The following is an 8,131-nucleotide window of genomic DNA, read 5'->3' on the forward strand; positions in this document are numbered from 1 at the left end:
CTCCCGACCCTGCCCCAGCCCCGCTGTCCTCAGCTATGACTAGCAGGAGCCCAGTGTCCACCTCTGGGAGCCCACCTCCTCCACCATGTCTTGCTGGAATCCCGGGGGCTTATGCAGGCCTGAATGGGGCTCCCCCAGACTTCTATCTAAGGAAGCCATGCCCTGGCCAGCTTCATGGCTATGGCTGCTCTTTCTCTGTCTGGCACAGGAGGCTTTTGCTGGGTGATGGCCCCTTACCTTGGCTTCCGCTGATTCCTTTTCCAGCAAAGGGTGCTTCTCTGGGTGGGGCTTCAGAAAGAGGCTGGACCTATAGTGCCTCTCACTTCTAGGATCCGCTCTGCCCCAGTAGTTTCTTTTGTTCTCTCAGGTGCAACCCTGGGCTGTGGTTTTAGGAGCCCTGCTGTGGTCTTCATGGGGCTGGCCCTGCTCCACAGGACAAGAGGTTCGTGGGCCGTGTCTGTGTGCCACCCAGGGCCAGTCCTCCTTTTGGTCCGTGGTTCATAACCCAGGACCCAGAATTCCCTGCTCAAATGTCCCAGCCTCTTCCAGGGCTGCGTGAGCCTTTTTCCATCTGCCCCGTCTGTGGTGAGCTCACCGAGGTCTCAGGGATAGCTAAGGGGTGGCTCTTGTTAGTGACCTTTGCACAGAGTTTTTGGGTGTGTGGGCTGAGGTGTTTGTTCAGTGCCTGCTAGTGGACCTGAGGGTGGGAAGAGAAGGTGGGGTGCTGACCAACTGCCTTCGTTTATACTCTTGCCAATATTAGAGGCAGATGTAGGTTTGGGGTCCATTTAGGAAAGGGAAAAATGTGATTCCTTTTCCCAACTGTGTCCCCCCTTTCCCTACCCTTCCTTTCTTGTAGGGTGGATTAACAGGTTTTTCGCAGAAAAACACATCAACCAACAAATGAACAAAAATTAACACCCCAAACTATACATACAAAACAACAGGCCCAACCCACACACCGGATACTCAGCAGGCCACTCTGCCAACATGCTTTGAAAGGATACTCTTAAGAGGTTTTGGAGGTAGGGTTAACCTTGGAAGGGGACAATAGGGACTGATATTTGCCTCAGGCTGGTAGGGACAGAGGGCATAGCAGAGAAGATGAGAAGTGAGCCTTGGGGGCTTATTTGGTGGCTGGCAGCTTGAAGGTTTCTCCTTCTAGGGCAAATGTTTCCAAGCTATTGTTCACTGCAGAACTTCCTCTTCAAATGTAAACTTACCTGGAGACCCAGTATGAGAAACGAATGTTCGTAGAGATATTCTGGCTAACACAGGGTTGGGGGCAGGGTTACTGTCCTGCTTGGTGACCTGCCTACTTATGCCCAAGATACAAAACATCCACATCCCAGGAAATGCTCAGGTCAGGCTGCATCAGGCTGTTCCTCAGGCGCTCAGGGACAAAGTAAAAGCAAAGGACACCAATGCTGGGCGCTTGGGACGGTGTCTTGTTCTCATGTGGTGGTCAGTGCCAGCACACATAGGCGGTTTTCTGCCTTTAAATAAGATAGCATAAGAAGCTCTTTGTAAAGTGTAAAGAACTGAGCACACATTAGGTGATTTCTTTTCTTTTCTTTCTTTCTTTTTATTTTCCTTTTTTTTTTTTTTTTTGAGACAGAATTTCACTCTTGTTGCCCAGGCTGGAGTGCAATGGTGCAATCTCGGCACACTGCAACCTCCGCCTCCCAGGTTCAAACGATTCCCCTGCCTCAGCGTCCCCAGTTGCTAGGATTACAGGCATGTGTCAGCACGCCTAGCTAATTTTGTATTTTTTTTTTTTTGAGATGGAGTCTAGCTCTGTTGCCCAGGCTAGAGTGCAGTGGCACGATCTTGGCTTGCTGCAACCTCTGCCTCCCGGGTTCAAGCGATTCTCCTGCTTCAGTCTTCCGAGTAGCTGGGACTACAGGCGCCCGCCACCACACCTGGCTAATTTTTTGTATTTTTAGTAGAGATGGGGTTTCACCGTGTTGACCAAGATGGTCTGAATCTCCTGACCTCATGAGATTGAGGCCTCAGCCTCCCAAAGTGCTGGAATTACAGGTTTGAGCCACCGCGCCTGGCCCTGTATTTTTTTTTTTTGTAGAGATGGGGTTTCTCCATGTTGGTCAGGCTAGTCTTGAACTCCCAACCTCAGGTGATCCGCCTGCCTTGGTCTCCCAAAGTGCTGGGATTATAGGCGTGAGCCACCACTCCTGGCCGCATTAGGAGATTTCTACCAGTGGAGGGTAGGTGTGGGTATTTTGGGCCTGGCTGTTCTATCTCAGGGCCTACCATTGTCATCTTGTTCACACTCCCTGTGCTGGTTATGAAGCTGATGTCTGTAAGGTGAGACTCACCTGTCTGTACTCTACCCTGTGATTCTGGGGCTGGGACTTGGCAAACCACACTGCTCTGTGGCCAGCTGGCTCCATGTGGGGCTCTGTCAGTAAGGAGGGATGGTAAATTGGCAGGAGGGAGCAAGGACTTGCCTCTTCCTCACTGCTTGTCCCTGTGAGCATCGCCCCAACAATGACTTTTCACCTTGCAGTTTACCTCAATAGCAATGGGTTCCAGTCTCCAACATTTTCTGGACCCTCAACTCCAGCCTCAGAGATACTATGCAGTCACCCCTCCTTGGAAGCCTAGGTCCCAGCTCCGCAGGTCTCCTCTTCCAAGCTTCTAAATTATTGCAACCCCAGTATCTTCCCTGCGTTCTTCAGCCCCAGAGGTAGAGCTGCCTCTGGCAGTTACCATTCCTATGTTTATCTTGATACTTCCTTTTTGCCTTTCAGTCTCTAATACCTGCTTACTCAATTGCCTAGATTAAATTCTTTCTGTTAAAATACAGGTCTGTTTCCTGTTTTCTTTCCTAATTAGACCTGACTGTTAACATGCACCTTGGAGGCATTGCCTGAGAAGCACATCAGAGTGTAGGCTTACCTTGCTGTGCTGTTCTGAGGAGCCTGATCTCAGAAACCCTGCCAGTGGCCCCGACAAGTCAACCATCATGGTAAAAGAACTCCCTCATCACAGGAAAGTCCCCTAATCTAAGACAATGTTGATAAACAAACTAACTCCAGGAGAGAGGGTTTAATTTAAGAAAGCCACAGGGACCCTAAATCTTTTCATTCCAATCAAAGCTGTCAAAGCCAGTTATTGTCAGAGCCAGGCAGGTGGCCCCAAAGCTGCCATCTACCCGGCAGCTGTCCTGTCACTACGGAAACCACAAGTTGGTGAACAGGGCCCCAAGGAACCCTGCTGCTAAAACTCAGTTGCTTGACATATTTGTCATTATCAAGTCTGCCAGAGTGCAGCATCTTTTGCAAGAGTGATTCCCTGAAAATTCTCCTGCTTCAATCCCTCTACCCATTGTTTCCCAAAGAGACAATATGCCCACCTCTGAGAAAGACATGTGCTGGCAGGCATCACAGGCACAAGAGGAGGCACTGGTTTACTCAACAACAGACAAGGTGACTGTCTGCATGGCTTTGCCACAGCATGGTGGCTGGGTTCCAAGGGTGAGCCTCACAAGACAGAGAACCAGGTAGAGGCTGTGCCATCATTGGTTACCTAGTCTAAGAAGTTACACAGTCACTTCTGTACCATTTAATTCATTAGTAGCAAGCCACTGAGGCTAGCGCATGTTCAAGGGGAGGGGAATTGGATTCCCCCTTTTCGTAGGATAGAAAAGAGTTTGTGGACATGTTTTCAAATGACCACAAACTACGACCTAAAGAAATCAGTGGAAGAGCACTCTAGGAAGAATTGTAAAGTCTCTGAGGCTGGAAAGGCTTGGTGTGTTTAAGGAAATGAAAGGCCAGAGAGGCTTGAGCACAGCAAGGGCAGAAGGTAAGATTTGAGGTTAGAGGTGGACAGAAGCCGTATTAGGCAGTTATAGGAGCTTGGATTTTATTCTGGATGCAGTGAGGACTGTTGAAAGATTTAAGGTTTGTATTCACTTCTTGAAAGGATCACTCAAGCTAATATGCAGAGAATGGATTGAAGTGAGATAAGAATAGGGAAAACCAGTTAGGATGCTATTGGATGGTTCGGGGAGAGACAGTGATGGCTTGGACAAGAACGTTGGCACTGGAGATGAAGAGAAGTAGATAGAAATGGTGGAAGTAAATGAACACATCTACCAAGAGACCGAATGTGAGAGAAGGAAAGGAAGGCAGGAAACAAGAAGAATTCTTGGGTTTTAGGCTCGTGTCTGTCTTGATGGTGGAGCCCTTTCCTGTGATTGGAAGACTAAGAGAGGAACTCACTGATACGCACAAAAGGTAAAATCCAGAGTCCTGTTTTAGGCACATCAAACTTGAGAGGTTTGTAAGATATACTGATGGCAAGAAGTAGACATTTGGATATATGAGCCTGAAACTCAGTGGAGAGCTTGGGACTGGAAATATAAATTTGGGAATTATCAACATATGGATGGTATTTAAAGCCATAGACCTGGGTGATGTCACCTGGGGAAAATCTAGAGAGAACAAAAGAGTGTGGAGACTGAGCCCTGTAAAGGGTAGCCTGCAAAGGAGACTGAAAAGGAGCAACCAAAAAAGACAGCAGGGAAACTAGGGCATTGGATGGTATAGGTATCTGAGAAAGCGTTGGTCTGAATGACTGTTAAGGCTCCTCCGGATATGAATTTCTATAACTTTACGGATGTTTCAAATCCCTTCAAGCTGGGAAACTCTGTCTCTGCTGCATCTTTGGGATAACAAGCTTCCTGAAGAATCACTGGGTCTTTTCAAAGACTGAAAATGGATTCCTAGCAATGTGAAATCTTGTGCCTGGGTTCTAAAGTGATCAAAGGTAAGGTTGAGCCCAGGACAAAATGAAGACCCCCTGGAAGGAAGCTAGGGCAACACAGTAAGTGGCAAAAGAATACAATCCTCTTCCAGTAAGGCTGGCTCAGCTGTGGCAGACCCAGGGTGGTTAGGACAAATGGCAGCCCCATACAGGGACATACATGGACCCTGATCCTTGTTTTTTTCCTTTCTGGGGCCTTTCTGAATCTCCACTCCATGTGCAGGGTTGACCTGTTACCTTGAGGAACTCTAAGATTGCATCAGTGGCGTTGTCTGAGGGCTCTGTGGCTTCAGCCCTGTCCAGGAGGGCAGCCTGGCAATTGGATTGTTCCTGCTGGCTGGTGCCGTTGTGTGACATTGAGCCACCAGAATGGTGCTGATACACTGCTTTTGGGTGATCCTCACATTAGGCACAGGATGAATTCAGGGCACTGGGCTACTGATGGTCAACTGTTAGCACACGGGCTTGGGCTGTGTGTGGGGGCCCATGCCTCAGCTCTCACCTGTCCATGTTCCTCCATGATACCATCTCTGATTTGCAGCGTTCAAAGGCATAGGATGGCAGCAAGCCTCCTTCACCCTGTATATCCATCCCCTTGCTGCTGGCACCTAAGGTTTTCACCCCATGCCCTCATCAGTCTCTGTACCACACATCAGGAAGTCCTCCAGTGGTGGCTGTGCCTGCCTTCTCTGAGGACTTTAAAGACCTTGGCTTTGCCACACCAACAGGCTCTTCCAACCAGTGCCTTGCCTGCAAATGATATGGCGATGTTTTGCTTTCTCAGGTCGATCTTAAGCCATTCCCAACAAGGAATGGACATCCTTGTATGAAAAACACTGTTTTTCTTGCTCCAGTCACGTCTCCTTGCCTTTCCTCTCTTTTGGTGGTGGTGTGCAGAAGCGGAGGTGCAGGAAATGTTGAAAGGGATCACATTCTAACAATGTAGTTATAATGGCCTGAAGAATTCAAGAGAATACATGGTTGGAAGATGTGTCACTTTATGTTAACACTATAAAACTCCAAATGAAAAATAAATTATCGTTCATACTTTCCTGAATATTCTGGACAAGGCTTGCATTTTGGTCATTATTTTTTATTTATTTATTTATTTTTTTGAGACGGAGTCTCGCTGTGTCACCCAGGCTGGAGTGCAGTGGCGCGATCTCGGCTCACTGCAAGCTCCGCCTCCCGGGTTTACGCCATTCTCCTGCCTCAGCCTCCGAGTAGCTGGGACTACAGGCGCCCGCCACCACGCCCGGCTAGTTTTTTGTATTTTTAGTAGAGACGGGGTTTCACCATGTTAGCCAGGATGTGGTCATTATTAATGAAGTACAGAAACAACCTCTGAGAGAGTGGTTGGATGCCAGTATTTGCAGGTGCCATGATGAATGATGCAGCATCATCAGTAAAGATGCAACCAACATTACACAAATGGTATCAGAGAACCACAGAGGCAAAAAACCAAAACCCAAACCCAAAACTATATTGTTTCAATACAAACAGGTTCCAAAAGTCATGATATTGTGAGTGACAACAATGTTGCTGCCTCTTTCTCACAATAGGAAATAAAACATTAACCAAAAGAGCATGGGCAGATATTTCCTGGATCTGAACAGGAATATTTGTTGTCTGAACTCTATGAAGAATCTTCACGTGCAGTGATAGAACAATAAACACATTTGTAAGTACCTCTTCTCTATGGATTATTCTAGATCTTCATTGACAAATGTCAACACCTCACATAGGCCTGTACATTTTGAAATACCTTTTTTAATTAAATTGTTTAGATGGACAAGGGTCCTATAAAATATTTTTTCAGGGCTTTGTATACTAGGGGTGGCCCTGGTTACTGGTGACCTTGAAAATACTGTCTCAGTGGTCTGGTGGTGATAAATACCTCACTGGAGTAAGTGCAAGGGGAGTTAGAAGAGAAAAATTGCAGACAATGAATATAGACAAGTTAATAAAAAAGACTTTTTCTATAAATAAGAGCAAAGAAATGAGGCAGAAGTTGGAGGGGTGGGGGGTAAAGAGTGTGTGCATTTTTTAGATGTATTTTATGTATTCTGTTAGGAATGGTCCAGTGGAGGGGAGAAATTGATGCTGTCGGGAAAGGAGAGAGAGAGAGAGAGACAGAGAGACAGAGAGAAAGAGAAAGAGAGAGAAGCGGAGTGATTTTCTTGAGCAGGCAAGAGGGGATGGGAGTCTGATGGGAGAAGCAGAGGGGATGTCCTTAGAGAGGAGCCCTGATATCTGTCACTCAGTGGGAAGGAAAAGGATGTGGGTGCAGATATTGGTAGGTGTGCAGGTGTGATGGTGCGAGCTTGCAAAAGTTCCCAATGCTTCTATTTTCTTTGTGAAATAGGAACCAAGTTCATCACGGAGAGAGTGAGTGGGTTGGGGAAAAGGTATTTTATGTTTGAGGAGTGAGGAGAAGGTGTCAAATAATCATCCAGGTCAGCAGGTTAGTAAGCAGCATGAAAATGTGATAGGATTGCTGGCCACACTAATGACCATTTGAGACCTAATGACAAGACCAGTTGGACCAATCAGTTGGGTGGTGGTTGTTGATATTGTTGTTGTTTTCTCTACCTGCATATAGCTGCACAGGGGCCAGTGTGGAATAGGCATAGAATTTGATTTCACCAGGATTGGGGCACTGGTTATGACCTCTGGCCTCTCAGCTCCAAATCCACCTTCGTTGCATGCTTGTGATATTGGAACCTTTCCCCTTGGTTAGCTAGTATGATGTTATATGCTTCATCAGTAGGGGACACCGGAGGATGAACAGTATTTCCTAGTTTAGTGTTTTTTTTTTTTTTTTTTTTAATCTAGGCAGGCTTTTGTAGTGCCCAGTGGCCAGTGACCAGCAGCATGTGTTTCCATAGGCATCTTCTCCCAGGACCCCAGAAGGTGAATTGCCAGTGAGTCCTGCCAGCAGGCCCCTCAGTGACTGCACTGCCCAGTAAGTCATGGCTGTGTACTTCCCATCGAGGTCTGGCTCTAAGCTCGAGTAGCGGGGGCTGCTCTTCCATAGTCATTCCATCCTTGTGTGCTCTGCCTCAGCCCTGGGGATAGTGGCCACTTTCTGTACATGTCAGTCCTCTATTCTTTAGATTTCTTGTTGCCATATTAGCAGCCAATTCTCTTTTGTTGCTGCTTAGCAGCCAATTTTTTTTACATAGAACTTTCCCCAACCAAATTATAGTATGGTTTCTGTGTCTTAACTGGACCCTGGTTGATACAGTTGGGGGTTTTTTTTTTTTTTTTTTTTGTGGGGGTCTCGTTCTGTCGCCCCGGGGGTAGAGTGTGGGGCGGTTTGCTCACTGCAACCCCTGCC

The 8,131-nt window shown here is 47.2% G+C and overlaps 1 long non-coding RNA gene across 1 annotated transcript in view; it reads left to right on the plus strand.

Moving 5' to 3' along the window:
* Positions 1-8,131, plus strand: part of LOC112605191 — a 31,495-nt gene that overhangs the window by 17,462 nt on the left and 5,902 nt on the right. The window contains exons 2-4 of the long non-coding RNA XR_003115371.1: positions 6,354-6,472; positions 7,157-7,247; positions 7,627-7,756. This is a non-coding gene — a long non-coding RNA (uncharacterized LOC112605191). The remainder of the gene's footprint in view (positions 1-6,353; positions 6,473-7,156; positions 7,248-7,626; positions 7,757-8,131) is intronic.

Source organism: Theropithecus gelada, chromosome 13 (assembly GCF_003255815.1).
Source record: "Theropithecus gelada isolate Dixy chromosome 13, Tgel_1.0, whole genome shotgun sequence".
Classification (NCBI taxonomy): Eukaryota; Metazoa; Chordata; class Mammalia; order Primates; family Cercopithecidae; genus Theropithecus; species Theropithecus gelada.